Source organism: Salmo trutta, chromosome 24 (assembly GCF_901001165.1).
Source record: "Salmo trutta chromosome 24, fSalTru1.1, whole genome shotgun sequence".
Taxonomy (NCBI): Eukaryota; Metazoa; Chordata; class Actinopteri; order Salmoniformes; family Salmonidae; genus Salmo; species Salmo trutta.
The window spans coordinates 4394461-4421217 of NC_042980.1; positions in this window are offsets into that span (position 1 = coordinate 4394461).

Consider the following 26757-nt stretch of genomic DNA (forward strand, 5'->3'; position numbering starts at 1 on the left):
GCATGATAGAATGCCTGTTTGTGAATTCTCATCGGAGTTTAGAAGTGCAACTGAAGCACAAAATTAGTCTCATGCCGAGCAGAAATTACAATAAGAAGCACTTTGGATCTGCATTTACAAAAAGCAGCAAGATATTTCTTATGCATTTTATATATTTTTTTCCTGCATGAAAAACACAGAATTCTGCGTTAACACGACCCCTACGTTTAATTTGGTATCTAAGTAAGTGGCTGAATTAAAAGTTGACGGGGCATCATATTGTGTTAGCTTTCTGCCGTATTTGAGAAGTCAAAGCCATTTGGATGAGTAATTTGCACAACTGCCACTGCTATCTTGATTTCCTCTTCTTTCTCGGCCTTTCTCGGCCTGGCAGGCAAGTTGCCTTAGTGACTTCAGACTCCACACAGACACAGCGTGTAGACATTCTAATGGAGAGCCAGTACTGTGCTTCCTGTGCTTAAAGCATGCCTCAAAACTTTGTTCATTTGCACAATGTCTCTCACTCACATCCGCTTGTAAATGCTTGAATTCGGTAGCTCCTACCTACAGTATACTATATATGGCATTTGGTATTTTATTTGGTATTTTATCAAAAGCAACAGCTACTCTTCCTGGGGTCCACACAAAACATGAAACATTACATATTACAGAACATTAATAGACAAAAACAGCTCAAGGACAGAACTACATTAAAAAAATTTAAAGGCACACAAAGCTACATATCAGTGCATACACACAAACTATCAAAAACAAATAGGGGAAAGGTGTTGTGCCGTGAGGTGTTGCTTTATCTGTTTTGAAACCAGGTTTGCTGCTTATTTGAGCAACATGAGATGGAACGGCGTTCCATGCAATAATGTCTCTATATAATGCTGTACGCTTTCTTGAATTTGTTCTGGATTTCGGGACTGTGAAAAGACCAATGGTGGCATGTCTGGTGGGGTAAGTGTGTGTGTCAGAGCTGTGTGTAAGTTGACTATGCAAACCATTTGGGATTTTCAACACATTAATGTTTCTTATAAAAAGAAGAAGTGATTCAGTCAGTCTCTCCTCAACTCTTAGCCAAGAGAGACAGGTATACATAGTATTTATATCAGCCCTCTGATTACAGTGAAGAGCAAGACATGCCTCTCTGTTCTGGGCCTGTGGTACACCACACTTTACATGTTTGACATTAGAGAAGCTTCCATTAAAGAAAACCCTTTGAGTTATATTAGATAAATAGCTCTGAATCCACGACATGGCAGAGGTTGAAAAGCCATAACATACGTTTTTTTCAACAACAGGTTATGGTCAATAATATCAAAGGCTGCACTGAAATCTAACAGTACAGCTCCCACAATCTTCTTATCAATTTCCTTCAACCAATCATCAGTAATTTGTGTCAGTGCAGTAGATGTTGAGTGCCCATGCTGAAAGTCAGAAATAGCATTGTATTTGGTCAAACACCATTTTTTCCAACAGTTTGCTAAGAGCTGGCAGTACGCTTTTAGGTCTGCTGCTATAGCCTATAAAAGCCTCTTTACCACTCTTGGGTAGCGGAATTACTTTGACTTCCTGTCAGGCCTGAGGACAAAGACTTTCCTCTAGGCTCAGATTAAAGATATGACAGATAAGAATGTCTATAGAGTCAGCTACCATCCTCAGTAGCTTTCCATCTAAGTTGTCAATGCCATTATGCCATTAACCATGAGGTTTGCCATTATTTATCGATAACAATAATCTTTCCACATCTCCCACACTAACTTTACAGAATTCAAACTTGCAATGCTTTCCTTTCATTATTTGTTTTTTTATGCATGAATACCGTGGCTCGCTGTTCGTTGTTGGCATTTCCTGCCTAATATGCCCACTTTGCCAATGAAGTAATCATTAAAATAATTGGAAACATCAAATGGCTTTGGGATAAATAAGCCATCTGATTCGATGAAAAATGGGAGTTGAATTTGTCTTTCTGCGCATAATTTCATTTAAAGTATGCCAAAGTTTTTTTCCATCATTCTTTATATCATTGATCATGGCTTCATAATACAGTTTCTTCTTCTTTTTGTTGAGTTTAGTCATGTTATTTCTCCATTTGCAGTAAGTCAGCCAGTCAGCTGTGCAGCCAGACTTATTAGCCACTCCTTTTGCCCCATCTCTTTCAACCATACCATTTTTCAATTCCTCATCAATCCATGGAGCCTTAACAGTTCTAACAGTCAGTTTCTTAAAACCTCTTAGTGATCCCTTATATCCCATTGCCGCTCGAATCCCGTTAACGGGATTGATTTGACAACATCCAGTGAAATTGCAGCACGCCAAATTCAAAAACAGAAATACTCATAATAAGAATTCATAAAACATACAAGTGTTATACATCAAAATACAGCTTAACTTCTTGTTAATCCAGCCGCAGTGTCAGATTTCAAAAAGGCTTTACGGCGAAAGCAGACATTGCGATTATCTGAGGACAGCACCCCGCATACAAACACATGAAAATGAAATTTCAACCAGCCAGGTGCGACACAAAAGTCAGAAATAACAATATAATTAATGCCTTAACTTTGAAGATCTTCTTCTGTTGGCACTCCAAAATGTCCCAGAAACATCACAAATGGTCCTTTTGTTCAATAAATTCCTTCTTTATATCCCCAAAATGTCCATTTATTTGGCACGTTTGATTCAGAAATACACCAGTTCCAACTCGCCCAACATGACTACAAAGTATCTAATAAGTTACCTGTAAACTTGGTCCAAACATTTCAAACAATGTTCCTAATCCAAATTTAGGTATCCTAAAACATAAATAATCGATAAAATTTAAGACGGGATATACTGTGTTCAATACAGGACGAAAACAAAGTGAAGCGCATTCCAGGTCGCACCGCACCAGAAGACTTGAGTCCCTTTGAGTGACACAGGAAAGGAAAGGAATACTTCTCCATTTCTCAAAGGAAAAACATCAACCAATTTCTAAAGACTGTTGACATCTAGTGGAAGCCATAGGAACTGCAAGCATATTTCTGTTAAAAAGGGATTACCATAGAAACCTAATGGAAAACACATTGAGCTCAACATTTTTTTCCCTGGATGGATTGTGCTCGGGGTTTCGCCTGCCAAATCAGTTCAGTTATACTCACAGACATTATTCAAACAGTTTTAGAAACTTCAGTGTATTTTCTATCCAAATCTACTAATAATATGCATATCCTGGCTTCTGGGCCTGAGTAGCAGGCAGTTTACTTTGGGCACACTTTTCATCCGTGAAAATACTGCCCCCTAGCCCAAAGAGGTTTTAACAGGTGCATGTTTATCAATAATTGAAAGAAGCAATTTCATAAATGTATCAAGTCCAGCGTCTGGATGCTCCTCATTAATCACATCAACAAATATTTTTAACATCATCCACATAAGAATCAGAGCAAAATATTTTGTATGATCTCTTATAGCTGTTGGAACTTTGGCTTTCCTGGAAATAGCCACTATAATGTGATCACTGCATCCAATGGGCATGGATACAGCTTTAGAACAATGTTCTACAGTATTAGTACAAATGTGATCGATACATGTGGATGATCTTGTTCCTCTAGTGTTTGTAAACACACTGGTAGGTTGATTAATAACCTAAACCAGATTACAGGCACTGGTTACAGTAAAAGGCTTCCTCTTGAGCGGACAGCTTGATGAAAACTAGTCAATATTCAGGTCCCCAAGAAAGTAGATCTCTCTGTTTACATCACATACACTATCAAGCATTTCAAACATATTATTTAGGTACTGACTGTTCGCACTTGGTGGCCTATAGCAACACCTCAAAATAAAAGGCTTTAGATGTGTCAAGTGAACCTGCAACCACAACACTTCAATAACACTTGACATAAGACCTTCTCTATGCATTACAGGGATATGGCTCTGAAAATATACAGCAGCATTTCTGTCTTTGTGAGGAGAGACGCTAGGAGACGAGAAGCAAGTACAGGGAGTGAATATTTAGTAAATAACTGACATGAAACAAAACAAGGACTGTCACGTCCTGACCAGTATAGAGGATTATTTGTAATTGTAGTTTGGTCAGGACGTGGCAGAGGGTATTAGTTTATGTATTCCGGGGTTTTGGGTTTCTTTCTATGTTTGTGTTTCTATGGGTTTTCTATCTGTTCTGTTTCTTTGTTAGTTAATTGGGGTATGGACTCTCAATTGAAGGCAGGTGTTTTCTAGTTGCCTTTGATTGGGAGTCCTATATATTAGGGTGTGTTTGGTCTTGTTGTTGTTGGGGGGTAGTTGTTTTAGCATGGCTATACGTGTGTAGCCTGCTATACTGTTCCTGTCGTTCTTAGCTTTCTTATTTTGTTCGTTGTGTTCACATTATAATAAATTATGATGAGCACGCAATCCTCTGCATATTGGTCCACTTTGTCCGACAGCGATTTCAACATATCTTCTGACGAAGAGGAACGTGACAAGGACAACATCTGGACAGGGGGAACAAAACAACATCAATGCAGACACGGGTATGAAACTGAGGAAGACACAGATATAGGGGAGGCAATCAATAAGTGATGGAGGCCAGGTGAGTCCAATGAAGCGCTGATGCACATAATGATGGTGACAGGTGTGCGTAATGATGGGCCACCTGGCGCACTCGAGTGCCAGAGAGGGGGAGTGGGAGCAGGGGTGACAGTACCCCCCCCTCTAGGGGCGCCACCCAGCGTCCCACCCGGGTGAGCCTGACGGGCCGAGGCGTGTGAGCCGGACGAGGTGTGGGAGCCCGATGAGCCGGCTGAGGTATGACGTGGGATGGGAGCCCGTCGAGCCAACAGAGGCAAGAAAACCACTTGAGCCATATATGGCAAATGGAGGTAACATCCTGATTTGGTACTTTCAATACTTATGTATGGAATTGGGACATTTCTTATGCCATTTGGCCATGGTTCACTGACTTTTGGGTTCGGAAGCCGACTTCCTATGATCATATATTGCAAATGGACAAAACATAGGCCTTATGGACAAACTCAATATAATAAGACAAATGTATGTTCATAAGGTTATTACATATGTATAATTGACAAGAAAAACGAACAAAAAAAGGTCCAGAAAGCACTTTTTTAGAGGGGGTTGTATTTTTTTAAATGTTTTTAGATTTTCAAAATTTGACCCTTGGTTCTTGACTTTGTGACCATTTGCAATATGGAAATCTACGGTGGAACGTGCTCGCCATCTTTGGGATTTTTTGGGTATGACACTTGGTATTTGCCATGTTCCACTTGCCATATGGTTTGGATGAACTGCCGTCCATTTGAGTGGTATTTGCGATTGTGTATATGGTTCGCCCAATGGCAATATGTTGCAATTCATTTTTGTCCATTTCATGGGGGTCTTCCCTTACATCTCTCAATGACTTACAGATTGCTGTCATCTTGCCGTTCTCCTGTTTCAACTCATCGAGCTGACCAAGGAAGAACTGCAAACTGTTTTTCAGGTCCTGGACCTCTCTGGTCAGGTCATCCATTCTTTTATTAGTTGAATCCACGAGTATTTTGACAAAACACTTGAAACTATTTTCTTGTTGTTGTAACAACTGATTGTAGAACTATTTCTGTTTGTTTAAAAGATCCTTCACGTGTGATAGAGAGACACCACTGTCCTCAACGGTACTCTCGCCGGCTTTGGTATTTGTCATGATAACTAGCAACATAGGTTACGTTGTTACTCCTCGCAGTTCTGGACAGGGCAGGTCACAGAGAAGAGTGAAAACAACAAACAGCAAGGATCTACACAGCCACAGCGTCTCGGGCTGCGTCCAAACCCTCAAGAAAACCCAGCTGGCTTGCTCTGCAACGAGCTAGGCTAGGCTAGCTGCAACCCCAAATAGCTCCTCAGACCTGTCCATGGTCGGCAGGATCACTGGACAGAGACTACCAGTCCCAGCAACTGATGCCAACTGCGTCGCGAGATCTAAACTAAAAAGTTAGCTACCTACTAAGAACTTTCCAATACACTTTCAAAACAACAAAAAAAGCTCTTCCTCATCCAGTGTTCAACCGGAAGTGAATATGTATACCTTTACGAGCTGGATTGCTTTTCTTTCCTTTGCGCTCGTTAGCATATTTAGCTAGCAGCCGATATGGAAATTGTCTATTACGTGCTAATTTTGTTAGAATTCTGGTGTTTTTGGCGCCCCCTTGTGTACTAAGCCGGTAATACCGTACATCCCAGGGTGATAGATGGACGGTATGACAATATGAAAGTGTGTATAATGCCCAACTATATTGAACACTTGGTGTGCTCTTTGTTCAACCATTTTCAATCTACAGTGATTTAAGTGAATATGAGCATTTAATGATATATTAAATATATACACTATATATACAAAAATATGTGGACACCCCTTCAAATTAGTGGATTCGGCTATATCAGTCACACCTGTTGCTGACAGGTATATAAAATCGAGCACACAGCCATGCAATCTTTAAAGACAAACATTCTGTCAACGGTGGGTGTAGTTGGTGCATGGAAGTCAGGCGCAGGAGAGCAGAGATGAGTGGACAAAGCACTTTACTGAGGCAATCATTAGAACAGAATGCAACCGCATCACAAAAACAAATGCCCAAAGAACAAGTGAGGCAGCACAAAGTACAACAACCAAAGCACTTTACTGACAACCTTGACAATAAACAATACCCCACACAGACATGGAGGGAACAGAGGGCTAAATACACATAGTAATTATGAGGAGATGTAAACCAGGTGTGCAGGAAAACAAGACAAAACAAATGGAAAATGAAAGGTGGAGCGGCGATGGCTAGAAGACCGGTGACGTCGACCGCTGAACGTCGCCCGAACAAGGAGAAGGACCGACTTCGGCGGAAGTCGTGACACATTGGCAGTAGAATGGCCTTACTGAAGAGCTCAGTGACTTTCAACGTGGTACCGTCATAGGATGCCACCTTTCCAACAAGTCAGTTCGTCAAATTTCAGCCCTGCTAGATCTGCCCCAGTCAACTGTAAGTGCTGTTATTGTGAATCACAGAAGCTCACAGGACGGGACCACCAAGTGCTGAAGCGCATAGTGCTTAACCTGTTAGGGTATAGGGGGCAGTATTGAGACTTTTTGAAAAAAGATGTGCCCATTTTTAAATGCCTCCTACACCTACCCAGTAACTACAATATGCATATACTTATTATATATGGATAGAAAACACCCTAAAGTTTCAAAAACTGTTTGAATGGTGTCTGTGAGTATAACAGAACTCATTTGGCAGGCAAAACCCTGAGACAGATTCTGACAGGAAGTGGATACCTGATGTGTTGAATTGACTTTGAGCCTATGCCATTGAAAAACAAAGGGGGTGAGGTAAATTCTGGCACTTCCTATTGCTTCCACAAGATGTCCCCAGCCTTTACAAAGTGTTTTGAGTGTTCTACAGTGAGATCTGACCGAATAAGAGCCATGGAACGTGATGGTCCATCATTCACCCTGGCGCGCGATTTGATGGTGGGTACTCTCATTCCGAAACGTTTTAAAAGAAAACCCAATGGTCCGCCTTGAATTTTATTCATGTTCTGGTTAAAAAAGGCCCTAATGATTTATGCGATACAACGTTTGACATGTTTGAACGAACGGAAATATATTTTTTCCGTTCTTGAAGTGAAGTGAAGTCCGGCTGGCTTAGATCATGCGCTACAACACGGAGGTTTTTCGACATAAATGATGAGCTTTTTTGAACAAAACTACATTCGTTATGGACCTGGGACTCTTTGGAAGTGACATCTGATGAAGAGAATCAAAGGTAATGGATTATTTATATAGTATTTTCGATTTTAGATTCCTCCAACATGGCGGTTAGTCTGTATCGCTATGCGTATTTTTCTGGCGCAGTGCTCAGATTATTGCAAAGTGTGATTTCCCAGTAAGGTTAATTTAAAATCTGACAAGTCCATTGCGTTCAAGAGATGTAAATCTATAATTCTTTGAATGACAATATAATATTTTAGCAATGTTTTCTAATATTAATTAATTATTTTGTCGTCATGACTTGACTGCCGGTATTGGAGGGAAACGATTTCCTGAACATCAACGCCATAGTAAAACACTGTTTTTAGATATAAATATGAACTTGATAGAACTAAAAATGCATGCATTGTCTAACAAAATGTCCTAGGAGTGTCATCTGATGGAGATTGTAAAAGGTTAGTGCATAATTTTAGCTGATTGTATGGTTTTGGTAAAGCCTGTCTTTGAATCGACAATGCATTGCACACCGCTATTGTCAATGTACTCTCCTAACATAACCTAACTTTATGCTTTCCCCGTAAAACCTTTTTGAAATCGGTAAACGTGGTTAGATTAAGAAGATGTTTATCTTTCAAAGGCTGTAAGTTAGTTGCATGTTTGAGAAATTTGAATTTGTACATTTATTTGGTTTCAAATTTGCCGCTCTTGAAATGCACCTGCTGTTGATAGGGTGCGCCACAGGTGGCACGCTAACGTCCCAGGTAGCCTCAAGAAGTTAAACATCATTTGTCCTCGGTTGAACACCGAGCAGTGGAAACGCATTCCCTGGAGTAATGAATCGTGCTTCACATTCCAATGGAAGAATCTGGGTTTGGCGGATGCAAAGTGAATGCTACATATTCCAATGCATAGTGCCAACTGTAAAGTTTGTTGGAGGAGGAATAATGATCTGGGGCTGTTTTTCATGGTTCAGGCTCCTTAGTTCCAGTGAAATCTTTTTAAAAAATGTATTAAATATTTAAAACATACAATATACTTGCAGTGAAGCTGCTCAACAACTACATCACATTAATCATCTAACAGCCTCCCATTCAGAGCGACACACAGAAGCAACCAGGGTCAACTCCCTGCTCAAGGGCACGTCAACATACAGTATCTCCCACCTGCCCTCCAAGATCCCCCCCACAGTTCCCCAAGAGCAGCCCGTCAACCATCCAAGACCCCCCCACAGTTCCCCCGCAAGAAGAAAATATATAAATAATAATAATTACATTCCCCACACCCAAGACCCCCCCATGCACCAACAACCAACAAAATGTACCAAAGATGTGCACATGTGTGCATTTGAATGAGAGTGTTTGTATATTGCATGTGTACAAACACCTGCAGGGCATCAGCCTCAGGCAAACTGGCATTAACCTCTTGGGCTCACCCTAGGATAGGGGGCGCCACAGCGCATTTTGAAAAAATTCGTGCCCATTTTCAACGGCCTACTAATCAAACTCAGAAGCTAGGATATGCATATAATTAATACCTGTGGATAGAAAACACCCCAAAGTTTCTAAAACTGTTTGAATGGTGTCTGTGAGTATAACAGAACTCATATGGCAGTCAAAACCCCGAGAGCAATTGAAACAGGAAGTGGAATTCTGAATTGTGGACTCAACTTCACATCTTTGCCTATTAATCACACCGTGAGCTATCGTTCATTGAGCACTTTCTATTGCTTCCACTAGATGTCCCCAGTCTTTACAAAGTGTTTTGAGCATTCTACTGTCGAAACTGAATGAATGAGACGCTGTGGAAATTGGTCACAGGGGGAGGGCCATCACCATTGTGACGTCGGCGGCCCTGTCTACCCCCTCCTTTCGAAACGTTTTGAAACTCAATACAATCGTATTGATACAACCGCTGTCCCGTGCCCGATGGAGCATTTGGATACAGCCTTCAGACGCGCTAACAACAGCAAGCTAATGGAACAAAGGATGGACTTTTTCGACCGAAAATACATTTGTTGTGGACCTGGGATTCCTGGAAGTGCTTTCTGATGAAGACAACTAAATGTAAGGGATTATTGACAATAGTATACAAGATTAGATGTGATATGCGATTGTTCCAAGATGGCGCCGAGCTGGGTTTACTAGCTAATTTTCTGGGTATCGCATCCCCTTTTATCGCAAAGTGTGATTACCCAGTAAAGTTATTTTTAAATCTGGTATGACAGGTGCTTTCAAGAGATATTCATCAATAAATCTTAGAATGACAATATTACATTTAAAAAATGTTTTCGAATAGTAATTTAGTAAATTGTAGCACTGTTTCCCGGGATGCATTTGAGGGAAAATAGTTAGTCAACGTCAGGTGCCGATGTAAAATGCTGTTTTTATATATAAATATGAACTTTATTGAACAAAAGAATGCATGCATTGTGTAACATGATGGCCTAGGTGTGTCATCTGATGAAGTTTGTAAAAGGTTAGTGCTGCATTTAGCTGTTTTTTGGTTATTTGTGATGCATGTGGTTGGTCGGAAAATTGCTATGTTGCTACTTTTACCATGTACTCCTCTAACATAATCTAATGTTTTGCTTTTCCTGTAAAACCTTTTTGAAATCGGACGACGTGGGTCGATTCAGGAGAGGTGTATCGATAAAACGATATGAGACAGTCCTATATTTGAAAAAAAATTATTATTAAATTTCGTTATGCGGGACGAGACGCTCAAGAGTTAACTGTAACAACACTGCCCCTCAGTGTCATTCAAACTTAATAAAAAGTATGTTTTATTTTACTTTTATCTTTGACAGTCATTCTATCCCCTGCCCAGTTGTTACCAATTCCACATCCCAACCCTCAGCTTCCCTCAGCCAATCCCATCTATCTCTGCTGGCCACCCTCTTCAGATTTCTATGTGAAGGGAAATCTTAACACTACAGCATACAATGCAATTCTAGACAATTCTGTGCTTCCAACTTTGTGGCAACTGTTTTGGAAAGGCCCTTTCCTGTTTCAGCATGACAATGCCACCATGCACCAAGCGAGGTTCACACAGAATGTATGTCAAGATTGGTGTGGAAGAACTTGACTGGTCTGCACAGAGCCCTGACCTTAACCCCATCAAACACCTTTGGGATGAATTGGAACGCCAGCTGCGAGCTAGGTCTAATTGGCCAACATCAGCCCAACCTCACTAACGCTATTGTGGCTGAATGGAAGCATGATTTTGGAATGAGATGTTCAACGAGCAGGTGTCTACATAATTTTGGTCATGTAGTGTATATGCTGAATAATGATTTTCTTAATTTTAAAATTATTTTGTTGTCAAAATTGGAACAAAGCCACAGAGACTTGACTTATTTTGAATATTGAGTGAAGGAAGGAAGGACAAAATTGATGAATGAATGAATGATAGAATGTTACTTTCATCAATTATGTATGTGGTGTTCCTGTGTGTAGAAATCTATCCCCTTCTTTAAAATAAAGCAACAGATACAGCCCTGATAGCTTGCTTTTGGAGAGCATGAATTAACCTACAGCTTTTAATGACACTGCACTGCACTGCATTCAAACTAATGCTATTGAGGATTGAACATTTTGCCAAATGCTCTGCCTTCACCTAACACAGTCATCTACATCCAGTCAGGTTCAGGGGATGAAGTAGGGAATATAATCATTACCCAGACCTCCCAAACCCTATATGTCAGGTGGCTTTGTCTTACTTGGCCCTAAAAAACTTTAGCTCCCATTAGGTATGCATGCTTAGCGCCGGGTGACGTGACCTGCCAATTCAAAAAGTCGATCTTTGCACGGCTCTGTCTATATGATAAAGTAGCTTAGTGCATTTTGCTAGCATCTCTGGGATGATTGCAGATCCTTGTCTGCGGATATAAGAATTAGAGTCACTTTAAACTCGGGCTAGGGCAGACAGACCCTGTCAATCGTAGAGAGAGGACTATGGAGTGAAACAGAGAGTAATCAGTATCCTACTTGGAAGAAAGGAAAGGAGGAAGGGAGAGGAATTTGCCACAGAGAGTAGTCTGTGTCCAACAGGGAAGAAATGAGAGGAGAAGATGAGTTACATTTTACATATTAATTATTTAGTAGACGCTCTTATCCAGAGTGACATACAGGAGCAATTAGGCTTGTGCCATTGCCATTGCTCAATGGCACATCGACAGATTTTTCACCTAGTCGGCTCGGGATTTGAATCAGAGACTTTTCGGTTTCTGGCCCAATGCTCTTAAAAGCTAGGCTACTGCCACTTTTAGACAAAAACTCAAATATAAACTCAACATGAAACATTTTCAAAGATTTTACTGAGTTACGTTTCAAATAAAGAAAACAGTCAATTAAAATAAATTCATTAGGCCCTAAACTATGGATTTCACATGACTGAGAATGCAGATATGCATCTGTTGGTCACAGATATCTTTAAAAAAAAAGGTGGGGGCATGGATCAGAAAACCAGTTAGTATCTGGTGTGACCACCATTTGCCCCGTGCAGTGCAACACACCTCCTTCGCATAGAGTTGATCAGGCTGTTGATTGTGGCCTGTTGAATGTTGTTCCACTCCTCTTCAATGGCTGTGCGAAGTTGATAGATCTGGACGAGAAATGGAACACGCTGTCGTACACGTCGATCCAGAGCATCCCAAACATGCTAAATGTCTGGTGAGTATGCAGGCCATGGAAGAACTGGGACATTTTCAGCTTCCAGGAATTGTGTATAGATCCTTGCTGAAACATGAGGGGAAGGCAGCTGATGAATGGCACGATAAAATGCAATTATGTTCGTTGTCTGTAGCTTATGCCTGCCCAAACCATAACCCCACCACGGTGCACTCTGTTCACAACATTGACATCAGCAAACTGCTTGCCCACACAACGCCATGCACGCTATCTGCCATCTGCCCGGTACAGTTGAAACTGAGATTCTCCAGCTTGCCAGTGGCCATCGAAGGTGAGCATTTGCCCACTGATGTCGGTTATGACGTCGAACTGCAGTCAGGTCAAGACCCTGGTGAGGACGACGAGTACACAGATGAGCTTCCCTGAGAAGGTTTGACAGTTTGTGCACTTTACATGTTGCGTTTATATTTGTATTCATTATATGTCCAGCTTTCATTGTGTTTCCTTTCATAATCCTCCTATTGACCGTTTACATTTACGTCATTTAGCAGACGCTCTTATCCAGAGTGACTTACAAATTGGTGCATTTACCTTATGATATCCAGTGGGACAAGCACTTTACAATAGTACATTTTTTGTTCTTTTTTTTTAGGGGGGTGGGTTAGAAGGATTACTTTATCCTATCCCAGGATTCCATGGTGACCATTCTAAAGAGAGGAGAGAGAGGGACATGAGAGGAGCGTAGGAAAGAGGAGCATAGGAAAGAGAAACCGTGAGTAGAGGAGGAAGGAAGGAATAAATTATATGAGTGTAGGGGAGTAAAGAATGTGCAGGGAACAAATACAGACCTTCACCAAATGTTTCAGGTTCCAGTAAGTCCTTTCTTCTCCATAAAAATATATCCCCTATTGGCTATCAATATCTCTTAACCAATAAAATGCCAAAGGAGTCATCACTGAGAGTATGAAGACACATAATATACGGTATGATAGGGAAATTGTCTGAGTGTACTTGATGTATCAATGGCCTGACCAAGCTATGTCTAAGTCATTGTGTTTTATAGCAGTACAGTTCAGCCAGGAGACCATTACTGTTGATTTGTTAGAGGCACACCAAATGTTCTCCAATCAACTTTTGAATTCGACAGGCATGAACTAAAACGAACAGTCCCAAAGTCTTCGAACTATCTGAGGAAGTAGGGGCTGTCAAATTGCATGAGACTGAAACGGCTGAGCACAGAGTAGATGTACTGAACACCTCTGCTTTGCTGTAACTTTCTTAGACAGAATGAAGTATGTACTGGTTTACTATAATATTCCACCATTAACAGCACACCAGTGGTATGTTTGTTTGTTGAACTGTCATTATAGCACATCAGTCAAAGTAAACAATCGTTTCCTCCCAGAGAGTGAGGGGTAGGTGCCTTCTTGGGGGGAAAAGAAGGAAGGAGGAGGGGTAGTTTATTTCCCTTTCTGGTGGTCGTGTCTGTTTCCCTGTTGCTGGTGTCGGCTAAGAGTGAAAGAAAAAGAGAGAGGGGGAGAGAGAAATGTAATTGCTGTCATTCTCTACTGAGCAGCCGTCGTTCCTAACAGCTGAGGAGTTAAAGAAGTCTGGGCTCTGCATCTCCTTCTCTCGCTTTCTCTTTCTCTCCAGGCCTCCTGAGGATTTCAGGAGTTCCCCTCTTTCTTGTTTATCTCTTATTGTCAACTGTAAACAAGGTTTTTGGGGACGTATTAGACAGCAAAGAGCCTATCAGACACAGAGACACAGACTAGGTAATTGAGAAGATTACCGTTCCAAATGCCAGAAGTGATTTTGGTGGTTTTGAGTGTCACAAAGAGCCACGAAGTTTCCCTGCAAAAATATGATAGCACAAACAACACACAAAACACTTCCCCAAAAACATTAAACATACATTGTGACAATTTTATCTCTCTTTCCTGACAACTTGTCAGCTGCTTTGGCGACAAATGTTCATTTAAGCCATACTACTTCCTAGGCGCTCCTAACCTGACATATTTGTCATATTATTCGTATGTGTGCATTTTAAATATGACCTATTTCTCTGTAGATTCCCAGGCTATGCCCTTGTAAATAGAGGTCAGGATTGTATAAAGGAGGTCAGTGTGCCCTTACAAAAAAACACATGAAAAAATCACATTTGAAAAAAACACATGGTTTTTGAGCGGCAATCCTTAATTCAAACATTAAACAAAATGAATCCCCGCCACAGTTTAAGTTAAAAGCTGAGGGATGGGGCTGGAGAAATGCAACCACTCTCAGATCCATAGACAACGCTTGGGGTTTTCAAACTTTTTCGCCTAGGCAAACCAATGACACATGAACCGCTGTCCATATGTTACCAAAAAAAAAAGAATCATGTCTTGTCTTATCATCAGGTGAATGATAATGGAAAGCATAAATACACTATATACACTACCATTCAAAAGTCTGGGGTTACTTCGAAATTTAACCAGAATAGAAAGAGGAGTGGGAGGCCCCGGTGCACAACTGAGCAAGAGGACAAGTACATTAGAGTCTAGTTTGAGAAATAGACCCCTCACAAGTCCTCAACTGGCAGCTTCATTAAATAGTACCCACAAAACACCAGTCTCAACGTCAACACTGAAGAGGCGACTCCGGGATGCTGGCCTTCTAGACAGAGTTCCTCTGTCCAGTGTCTGTGTTCTTTTGCCCATCTTAATCTTTTCTTTTTATTGGCCAGTCTGAGATATGGCTTTTTCTTTGCAACTCTGCCTAGAAGGCAGATTTTGGAATGAGATGTTCGACGAGCAGGTGTCCAGATACTTTTGGTCATGTAGAGTGTTTTATATACAGAAAAAAACTCTTACTTTGTTCCAATGACTGTAATTTCCTCCATATTATAGGAACAGTAAATGGCAATGAAGCCATTTATCTCCTTCCCCAGAGTCGGATGAACATGAACAGCTAGCATGCTAACTGTTCCTGGTCATTTCCAGTCTTTGCGCTAACGCTTGTTAGCATTAGCTCGTGAAACTACCTCTAACTTTCTTGATGCTGGTCGCAAAGACATAAAAATGTAAAGATTGACGGTATTCTATTGCAGCTAGAAATATTCATAAAATAATTATTTTTCACATAAAACCCCCTGGACTACTCTATGGATGCATGGGCTGACATCCATATCAAAATTGTTGTTTTAACCATGATTTTAGACTATACAGTCGTTGTTTACATTTACTTTGTTTACAAACATTCAAATTAAATTCTATTGGTTGTGTACACATATTTTGCAGATGTTATACAGTGAAATGCATATGTTTCTAGCTCCAACAGCACAGTAATACCTAACAATACTAAACAATACACACAAATGCCCAAAATAAAAGGGAATTAAGAAATAAAGTAATCAATAAACATTTTGGGTTGTGATGTGATACGACAGTTGAATTAAGCTCATGAGGCATGTATATGTTATATTCTTCAGTGGGTACATACAGTATCATTAATGTATTAGTCCAAAAATGGATGTAGCAACTAAAGTGGAGTGATCCATTATCTTGCCCCCTCCCCAAATGTCCCTCAAAATCATTCCCTTGTCCCGTATTTATTTTGTATTTTTTAGATGTGGTCACTAATTCCACCGGTGGAAACAATGCTACTGCAACATATTAACACCATCTTTTCACATGTTTAGCAGAATAACATTATTTCAACCCCACATGCAAATCTGCAATTCCACATGGAGTTTTCTTTGATGTGAAACTGCTAATTAGATTTTCACATTCACATGTGGAATGGCAAGTTCACATATGAAACTGCAAATGTGATTTTCCCATGTGAATGTTTTTCACATGTAAAAATACAATTCCACATGTGTAAGTAAGATTTTTAACATGTTAAACCACACATTTCACATGTTATCCTCCTCACATGTGTGACGACCCTCCCACTCTGTCTGCCGTATTCTCTCTCTTTGTTCTTGTTTCCTTATTAGGATGCCGGTGGGCGGAGTTGGAAGGGTCGTCAGCTAAATGGGAAGCACCTGGGCCCGGCTGTGTCCCAGGATAAATAGACCTCTTCCACAGTCATTGAGGAGACTCTCTCCATGCAGACACCTTGTTGTTTTTGGTTGTGGAATCTAATAAATATATATTTTTGGTACTCGTTGTCTCACTTTTGTTGCGAATTCTGAGCCAGTTCGTAACAAGTGGGAGCTCATCCGGGATCTTGAACTTGTGTTTGGGAGAAAACGTGGAGGTATGTTAAATTCTGTAGGTGCTTTGTTTGAGTTTGGTGCTCAGTACTGGTTGCCTTTGTTTGTTTGGTTTGTGTGCTGTGTTGGAGAGAATACATTGGTTAGTTTCCAGGCCCCTGCCTAGCCTGGAAATGCTTGTTCTACTCGCTGTTGGAACATTGGTCTGAGGAGGTGAGTACAATCAGCTGTGTACCTCGGTGGGAGATTTGGGTAGGGTAGTGAAACTTACTACCCGGAGCTATAGCCTTTTTCCCCTGATAGGCTTAGCGACGTGTTTCATTTTGGAATATGTTGGGCACGGTTAATGTTTGTTATTTTTGTGTGGTGTCTGTGGACTGAGCAGTTGTCTCAGGAGCACATCCGTGGCTTGGTGAAATCTGCCAGCATGCTGGGGGGTTACTTCCTTACCAGCGGGCTACAGTGCATAATTACCCACCGCAAATCTGCAAGAAGACTAGGGTTGAGTTTTTGTAGGTTTTGGGGAAGCTCCATATCTCATCTCTTTTCTGTGGTGCCCGGTGTGATTGTATTTTCTCTTGTTGTGATCTGGTGTGCTCAACAGAATCGTTGGAGTGACTATGAATCGTTGGAGTGACTATGAATCGTTGGAGTGACTATGAATCGTTGGAGTGACTATGAATCGTTGGAGTGACTATGAATCGTTGGAGTGACTATGAATCGTTGGAGTGACTATGAACCGTTGGAGTGACTATGAACCGTTGAGGAGTGACTATGAACCGTTGAGGAGTGACTATGAACCGTTGAGGAGTGACTATGAACCGTTGAGGAGTGACTATGAACCGTTGAGGAGTGACTATGAACCGTTGAGGAGTGACTATGAACCGTTTGGAGATGTTGTTTGCGTTTGTAGCTGATACTTGTGTGCCCTGTTCCTGAGTGTGCCCTGTTCTCTTGTGTGCCCTGTTCCTGAGTGTTATGTGACTGACCATTGTTTGGTTTTGTCATGTTCTAACTTTCCTGTCTGTTCCCTCCTGGTCTTGTGTTCTTCTTTCCTCTTAAATGTTGCTTCCTGTGCGCAAAGGTTGCTGAGGTCTGGGGAGAAGGAGGTTGGCTGGGGCAAGTGGAAGGTGAACATGTAACCTCATCAATTTGGGACGCAGGGGCTTGTGTCAATTTGGGACGCAGGGGCTTGTGTCAATTTGGGACGCAGGGGCTTGTGTCAATTTGGGACGCAGGGGCTTGTGTCAATTTGGGACGCAGGGGCTTGTGTCAATTTGGGACGCAGGGGCTGGTACGTTGTTCCGGGGCCCTTGTTGGTCCCCGGTTTTATGGGGGGGTGTGTGACGACCCTCCCACTCTGTCTGCCGTATTCTCTCTTTGTTCTTGTTTCCTTATTAGGATGCCGGTGGGCGGAGTTGGAAGGGTCGTCAGCTAAATGGGAAGCACCTGGGCCCGGCTGTGTCCCAGGATAAATAGACCTCTTCCACAGTCATTGAGGAGACTCTCTCCATGCAGACACCTTGTTGTTTTTGGTTGTGCTAGTTGTGGAATCTAATAAATATATATTTTTGATACTCCTTGTCTCCACGTTGTCTCCCTTTTGTTGTGAACTCTGAGCCGGTTCGTAACACATGTGAAAAGGTAGTGTTAACATGTGAACTCTAAATGTTATACATGTAAAAATAATGTGACGTGAGGTTGGATCCAGGTACAGAGAAGAGACCAGAAAAGGAATCAGTAGTTAAGAATGAACATAATACTAACTGAGAAACGGTAGTCACAGGATCACGGTACACTTCAAAAAATAAAAATGCTTTACTCACTCACGAACGAAACATCCACACACAGTATACAATTCAAGCTTCTGCAAAGAACAGAAATGGAGCTATTTCACATGTGAAACTGAAAATGTGAAGGTTTTTTTAGTAAGAGAGGAGCTACAATAGGAGCCTGTGTGGATTTGAGTTGCTAAATTTTTTTTTTTTTGTCTTTCTGTACTGAACAAAAATATAAACAACATGTGAAGTGTTAGTCCTGTGTCATGAGCTGAAATAAAAGAACAAATGTTCCATATGCACATAAAGCTTATTTCTCATAAATCCATCCACCGGACAGGTGTCACATATCAAGAAGCTGATTAAACAGCATAATTATTACACATGTGCCGAGCAGGTGGCAGACAACGTGCATTGCATTTTGTGGGTGAGCAGTTTGCTGATGTGAACAGAGTGCCCCATGATGGCGGTGGGGTTATATGTGCAGGCATAAGCTACAGACAAACACAATTGCATTTTATCGATTGCAATTTTAATGCACAGAGATACCGTGACGAGGTTCCTGAGTCCCATTGTCGTGCCATTCATCCACCGCCTCCGCCTCATGTTTCAGCATGATAATGCACAGGCCACATGTCGCAAGGATCTATACACAATTCCTGGAAGCTTAAAATGTCCCAGTTCTTCCATGACTTGCATACTCACCAGACATGTCACCAATTGAGCAAGTTTGGGATGCTCTGGATCGACGTGTACAACAGCATATTCCAGTTCCCGACAATATCCATCAACTTCGCAGAGCCATCGAAGAGGAGTGGGACAACATTCCACAGGCCACAATCAACAGCCTTGATCAACTCTATGCAAAGGAGATATGTTGCGCTGCATGAGGCAAATGGTGGTCACACCAGATACTGACTGGTTTTCTGATCCACGCCCCTAACTTTTTTAAAGGTATCTTTGACAAAATCTGTATTCCCAGTCATGTGAAATCCATAGATTAGGGCCAAATGTATTTATTTACATTGACTGATTTCCTTATACGAGTTGTAACCCAGTAAAATCTTGGAAAGTGTTGTGTTTATATTGTTGTTCAGTGTACAGTACCAGTCAAAAAAAATTGACACACCTACTCATTCCATGGTTTTTCTTTATTTTTACTATTTTCTACATTGTAGGATAATAGTGCAGACATCAAAATGATCAAATAACACATATGGAATCATGTAGTAAGCAAATAAGTGTTAAACAAATCAAAATATATGTTATACGTGAGATTCTTCAAAGTAGCCACACTTTGCCTTGATGACAGCTTTGCACACTCTTGGCATCCTCTCAACCAGCTTAATGAGGTAGTCTCCTGGAATTCATTTCAATTAACAGGTGTGCCTTGTTAAAAGTAAATGTGTGAGTTTGAGACAATCAGTTGTGTTGTAACAAGGAAGGGGTGGTATATAGAAGATAGCCCTATTTGGCAAAAGATCAAGTCCATATTATGGCAAGAACAGGTCAAATAAGCAAAGAGAAATGACAGTCCATCATTACTTTAAGACATAAATGTCAGTCAATCCGGAAAATGTCAAGTACTTTGAAAGTTTCTTCAAGTGCAGTCACAAAAACCATCAAGAGCTATGATGAAACTGGCTCTCATGAGGACTGCCACAGGAAAGGAAGACCCAGAGTTACCTCTGCTGCAGAGGATAAATTCATTAGAGTTACCGGCCTCAGAAATTGCAGCCCAAATAAATGATTCACCAAGTTCAAGTAAAAGACACATCTCAACATCAACTGTTCAGAGGAAACTGTGAATCAGGTCTTCATGGTTGAATTGCTGCAAAGAAACCACTACTAAAGGACACCAATAATAAGAAGAGACTTGCTTGGGCCAAGAAAAATGAGCAATGGACATTAAACTGGTGGAAATCTGTCACTTGGTCTGAAGAATCCAAATTTGAGATTTTTGGTTCCAACCGTACGTGAACGGACAATCTCCGCATGTGTGGTTCCAACCGTGAAGCATAGAGGAGGAGGTGTGATGGTGTGGGGGTGCATTGCCAGTGACACTATCAGTGATCTATTTAGAATTCAAGACACACTTAACCAGCATGGCTACCACAGCATTCTGCAGCTTTATGCCACCCATCTGGTTTGCACTTAGTGGGACTATCATTTGTTTTTCAACAGGACAATGACCCAAAACACCCTCCAGGCTGTGTAAGGGCTATTTGACCAAGAAGGAGAGTGATGGAGTGCTACATCAGATGACCTGGCCTCCATAATCACCTGACCTCAACCCAACTGAGATGGTTTGGGATGAGTTGGACCGCAGAGTGACGGAAAAGCAGCCAACAAGTGCTTAGCATATGTGGGAACTCCTTCAAGACTTTTGGAAAAGCATTCCGGGTGAAGCTGGTTGAGAGAATGACAAGAGTGTGCAATGCTGTCATGGAGGTAAAGGGTGGCTACTAAAATCTAAAAGAATCTAAAATCTATTTTGATTTATTTATACTTTTTTGTTACTACATGATTCCATGTGTTATTTTATAGTTTTGATGTCTTCACTATTATTCTACATTTTAGAAAATAGTAAAAATAAAGAAAAACCCTTGAATGAGTAGGTGTCCAAACTTTTGACTTGTACTGTACAACCTCAAATGGATGAACGTGCAATATGTCACTAAACTTTATGAATTTGCAAATCTTTTTTTTGTGCAAATTTGCCAATTCTTTGATATGTTACATATTCTAGCTAGATGTTTAACATTAGCTAGCTGGCTAACATTAGCTATATTTTAGGGTTAAGTTTAGGAATTAGGGGAAAGGAAAGGTGGATATCTAGTCAGTTGTACATCTGAATGCATTCAACTGAAATGTGTCTTTGCATTTAACCCAACCCTTCTGAATCAGAGAGGTGCTGAGGGACTTCCTTAATCAACATCATTGGCACCTGGGGAACAGTGGGTTAACTGCCTAGCTCAGGGGCAGAACAACATATTTTTACCTTGTCAGGTCGGGGATTCGATCGCAACCTTTCGGTTACTGGCCTTACACTCCTACCTGATTCAGGGAAGGGTTAGCTGACATGCTAAATAGTTGCAAAGTATATAAAAAGTATTAAGTACTTGAAAAGTTGCTAATTTGCTAAAATGCTATAAAGTTCATGATAGGATTTGATCTTCCAACCTTTGTGTTGCCTGACGTTCGCATTATACATTTAAGCGTATAATGCAAAAACTATTTTGCCTGTGCTTATAGCTATATTCTGTTTATTTTTATTTTAAAAATCTCCATAATGCTTGCCAATGCAGCCACCACCATATATGAAGAATGGTACTCAGTGATGTTTTGTGTTGGATTTGCCCCAAACATAACACTTAATATTCAGGACAAAAAGTACATTTCTTAGCCCAATGTTTTGCTGTATTACTTATGTGCCTTGTTGCAAATAGGATGCATGTTTTGGATTATTTTTATTCTGTACAGGCTTCCTTCTTGTCACACTGTCATTTAGGTTAGTATTGTGGAGTAACTACAATGTTGTTGATCCATCCTCAGTTTTGTCATATCACAACCATTAAACTCTGTAACTGTTTTAAAATCACTATTAGCCCCATGGTGAAATCTCTGAGCAGTTTCCTTCCTCTCCGGAAACTGAGTTTGGAAGGACGCTTGTATATTTGTAATGACTGGGTGTACGTATACCCCATTCAAAGCCTAATTAATAACTTTGCCATGCTCAAACGAATATTCGGCCTCTGCTTTTTTTATTTTCACATATACCAGTCAGTGCCCTTCTTTGCGAGGCATTGAAAATCTCCCTGGTCTTTGTGGATGAATCCATGCTTGAAATTTACTACTCGATTGAGGGACCTTACATATGTGTGGGGTACAGAGATGTTTTATTTTTTTTTTACATTTAACTAGGCAAGTCAGTTAAGAACAAATTCTTATTTACAATGACAGCATACTGCTGAACTTATTTAGGCTTGCCATAACAAAGGTGTTGAATACTTATTGACTCAAGACATTTAATCTTTATTTTTTTAAATACATTTCTAAAATGTTCTACGAAGAAAATTCCACTTTGACATTGTGGTGCATTGTGTGTAGATCAGTGACACACAATCTCAATTTAATACATTTTAAATTCAGGCTGTAACACAACAAAACGTGGAAAAAGTAAAGGGGTTTGAATATTTCTGAACGCACTGTATCATAGACGTTATAGAAGATAGCCTTTTGCAACAGGAGAAAGAGGAAGGCAAATGGAATCTCACTGAGAAACAAATTATTAAAATTACCTGTTGAATCAATTCATATCAAACCAAACACTAAACGCTAAACCAAACGCTAATTTCAACTACAACCTAACAAAATTTACATGAGACAAGATAACGTGGAGGTGACGATCGCCACGTTAGAATTATGAATTTCGACTAGACCAGCCAGAATACAGCGCAAGCTGATTATGGCAGAATGGTATGAACTTTGGACTATTATTCACTAAAGAGTTTACATCCTAGTCATCGCGGTTATCAGCTGCAGTTGAGAACGCGACCTAGGACGAGGACACACAGGAGGACAGAATCTCCTAAAAACTGAGGGTACTTCAACGTATCTGCTCTACAACACTACGACCAGAAAGATTATTCATAGGACAATAGCAATCTCTGCTGGGCAAACCAGTCTTCCATCTTCGACCCATCAATCGAAGCGCAGCTCAGAGTAAATATATATCTTGCATTTTCCTTTTCCGAATGGGCGGTTATTAGAATGCATAAGATTCTGTATTTACGGTAGCATAGCTTCTCAAGGTCCGATAGAGACCCAATTCCTTTGTCCCTCAGTCTTTCCGCTCTTTCATTCAAACCCAACCCCCTTCCTTTGTGTAACCAGCCGTCATTTCGGGTTAGTCCACTAGAGTCTTTTTCATGACATGATTAGTAATTGGTGTATGATCTATCCTGTGTATATATATGGAATTCTGTGTGATTATTTAGGTATTTAGTAAATAAATAATTAAGCCAATTTGTGTGTTCCTGATTCAACTTATTAGCCAGGGTTCGTGCAGATAACCAAGTACTTCATAACAATCAGAATGAGACTGAATAAGGTGACGATTATGATTGACTGCTATTGATATAAAAGATCTTCAGATTTTAAGAGAGTTTATTCGGAAGACAGCAGCTCCATAAACACTCTTCCGTGGTGCCCCAGGTTATTAATGAGTTAATTGTTGCATGGTTTAATTCAATCACGTAATCAATTTAACATTAGGTAATCGATTTGATAAAATAGCCTGTCATCTCATTTAATCATAGTCAGAGACACAACAATGTGCATGTGTGTGCGCGTGCATGTATGCGTATGTGTATGTGTGTGTGAGATTTGACAGAAGTGTGTAACTTCTCTCATTCTGGATGGGGACCCTGGCTCTGGCCTGTGTGCTGTTTGCATATGGCACATGTGTCAAACTCATTCCACGGAGGGTTTTTCTCCACCCTTGTACTTGATTCATGAATTAAGGTTGCTAATTAGTAAGGAGTTCCCTAACCTGGATGTCTAGGTCTTAATTGAAAGCAAAAAGCAAAAACCTGCAGACACTCGGCCCTGCGTGGAATGAGTTTGACACCCCTGGCATAGGGCTTTTGATGTCTGCTGGGTTGTACATCATTCTGCTACATCCAATATCTATACATGATCTGGGGCTGTATTCCTAAAGCGTCTCAGAGTAGGAAGACTAATCTAGGATCAGTTTTGCCTTTTAGATAATAATTAATAAGATTACATGGACAGGGGGGACATGAGGCTAGATCAGCACCCCAACTCTGAAACACTTTATGAATACTGGGCCTGGTGCTATTTCAGGCCTCTTCAAATCAAACGTAGCACATGTCCTAGGTGTTAATATATGTTTGTCAATGGAAATGTAAAATGCAGCATATTAAGCATGGTTTTGACTTTTCAACATATTTCCAGTATATCTAACAATTACTATAACATAACTCTCTAAAATACAGACCAGACTAAATAGTCTCTTTTCTACAGTACATCTCAAAAATGTTGCTTTCAGTAGCCTAGTGGTTAGAGCATTGGGCCAGTAACTGAAAGGTTGCTACATCAAGTCCCTGAGCTGACAAGATAAAAATCTGTCATTCTACCCCTGAACAAGGCAGTTAAGCCATCATTGTAAATAAGAATTTGTTCTTAACGGACTTGCCTAGTTAAATAAAGGTGAAAAAAATGGTTTCCATCTGTTTGCAAAATACAAACAGTTGCTTTGCTCTGGTTAATCTAAATTGATTTCAAAATTACGATTACATACCATACATAGCCAGACCACAGCCAAACGTTTAACTATTTACTATGAAAAACCTCACAATATCATATTTTCAACACGTCAAAATGACACTGAAAAGTTGATTATTTTAAGTGATCTTGAGGAACCAGTAAACTAATAAAATATTCCCTTCCAAATAAATCCGCAAATCTCACATTACAGAAAGGCAGGTTTAACTTGGGGAAAATGTATTTTGTTTCATAAGACGTGAGTTTATACCCAAAAATAATTCCAGATAAAGACAGAATGGTTGAAGAGTGGCGTGATGCGTTGTGATATCTCTATCTGATACATAGTCTATTTGCCGAGTGCCGCCGAGCTGTACTTCTATTGATGAGAAGCTAAAGAGATGTTGACCTTGTGGTGTGTGTGAATCGATGGGAAGTTGATAAAGCTAAGTTCATTGCTGCCTAACATTAAACAAAGCTGATTTATTTACCTAGCAAAGTCTGCACGTGTCGGCCCTATTATAGGATGATTTATAGACCAGCACCCAATGAAAATGTTTCAAGAAGATTAGGGTTGGGAGAACCATCAGCACTAATATGACACGCTGATGCCCCGTGACAGGGAACCAAGCAAACAAGTTCCTGAAATTCAGATTGAATTAGAATCCTAATAATCCTACGGGGAGTGGTATATTAAATCAGGAGAGGAGGATCGGGGGGAGGAGAGGGGGAAGCTAGTGGGAAAAACAGGGTAGAGCGGTGAAGCGGGATAGATGCACCCAAATAGAGGCACGCCATCGCTTTTGTGTCTCAACAGAAGGCTGTGTGTGTGTGCGTATGTGTGTATTAGTTTATTACACGTTGATATGTCCTTTAGTAAGCAAAAGGTAGGACATTTAGATTAGACAAATGTTTCAAGTTTTCAGATATTCAACAAAATAACACATTACAAAGAAAATCAATTTCTTGTTCCATAAATTAATTAAGTTAAAGATTTTTTTATTATATCAAATATCCCATGAGAAAATATTTGTTCTCAGCATTATACAATATGCATGTAGTGTATTACATTACATATGAATCCGGTGACATAAATATAAATATTCATGTATTTTAATGTTGTGCGAGGACTGTTCCAAGACCTCTATGGGTCCGTTTTCATAAAGACCCAGTGTCCTTCTCAAAATGATAAAACACTTTCTTAATGCTATGCATATTGTGTTCCAATAAAATCCAGTTGTAGTCTGCTATTTGAAGATCAAGTATTTAAAAAGGTAAAAGTAATAAGAATATATATCTTATAGATATAACCACTGTGAGTTTGTACATATTTTTAATTTGACCATTCTTCTCTTTTTAGAGGCATATTTCTGGGGTTTTTTAATAATGAAAGCAAATGAACTATCTTCCATGTGTCCCCGGACACATTAAGCAAATTGTACCAACATTAGAATATTCATGTTTAAGTAAGGTGCATTGTTTTGACATTTGAAAACGCATAATAAATATTACATTATTGTTGCTGAGAATTCACATTTTCATGGCTGTAGCAACATATATTTTGCATCCTTAATATATTTGTTTATCAAAGAACACTCAATGAATTTTTTTTTCTGATAACATATTATTCTCTTGGTTTTGAATATTATTAACCAAATAAAATTATCTCAATACCCTGGGTTTGTGCATTTGTGGTTCAGTTTATGTTTCGGGATTATATTCCATGAATACAAATATGAATTTAACATGTATGAATTAATGTGGAGGAGAAATAAGAAATGTGGACAGAAAGTCTGAACAGATTTGGGAATATTTGATGAACTAGGTTTGTGACATACAGTATATGTATGACACTGACAGACACATTTTTGTGTCTGACAATCAAAATGTAGCATTTTTCCACATCACTGATCCATTCTGTGGCAACAGGCATGTCTTGTGAGTTTTATCTCTTTGTAAAACTGAAAGAGTAAACCTTATCCACATATCGCAGCCAGAAAAATTGTTACCACGAGTTTCCCCATCCGTCTCTACTTTCTGTGCATATGTTCTTTCTGTTCTCCTAGAGTTCATCAAACTTCCTATAAGCGCCCGCTTCCCAGTGATGAAGGGAGAGTGAAAATGGGAAAAGAGAGGAAGATAGGTTTT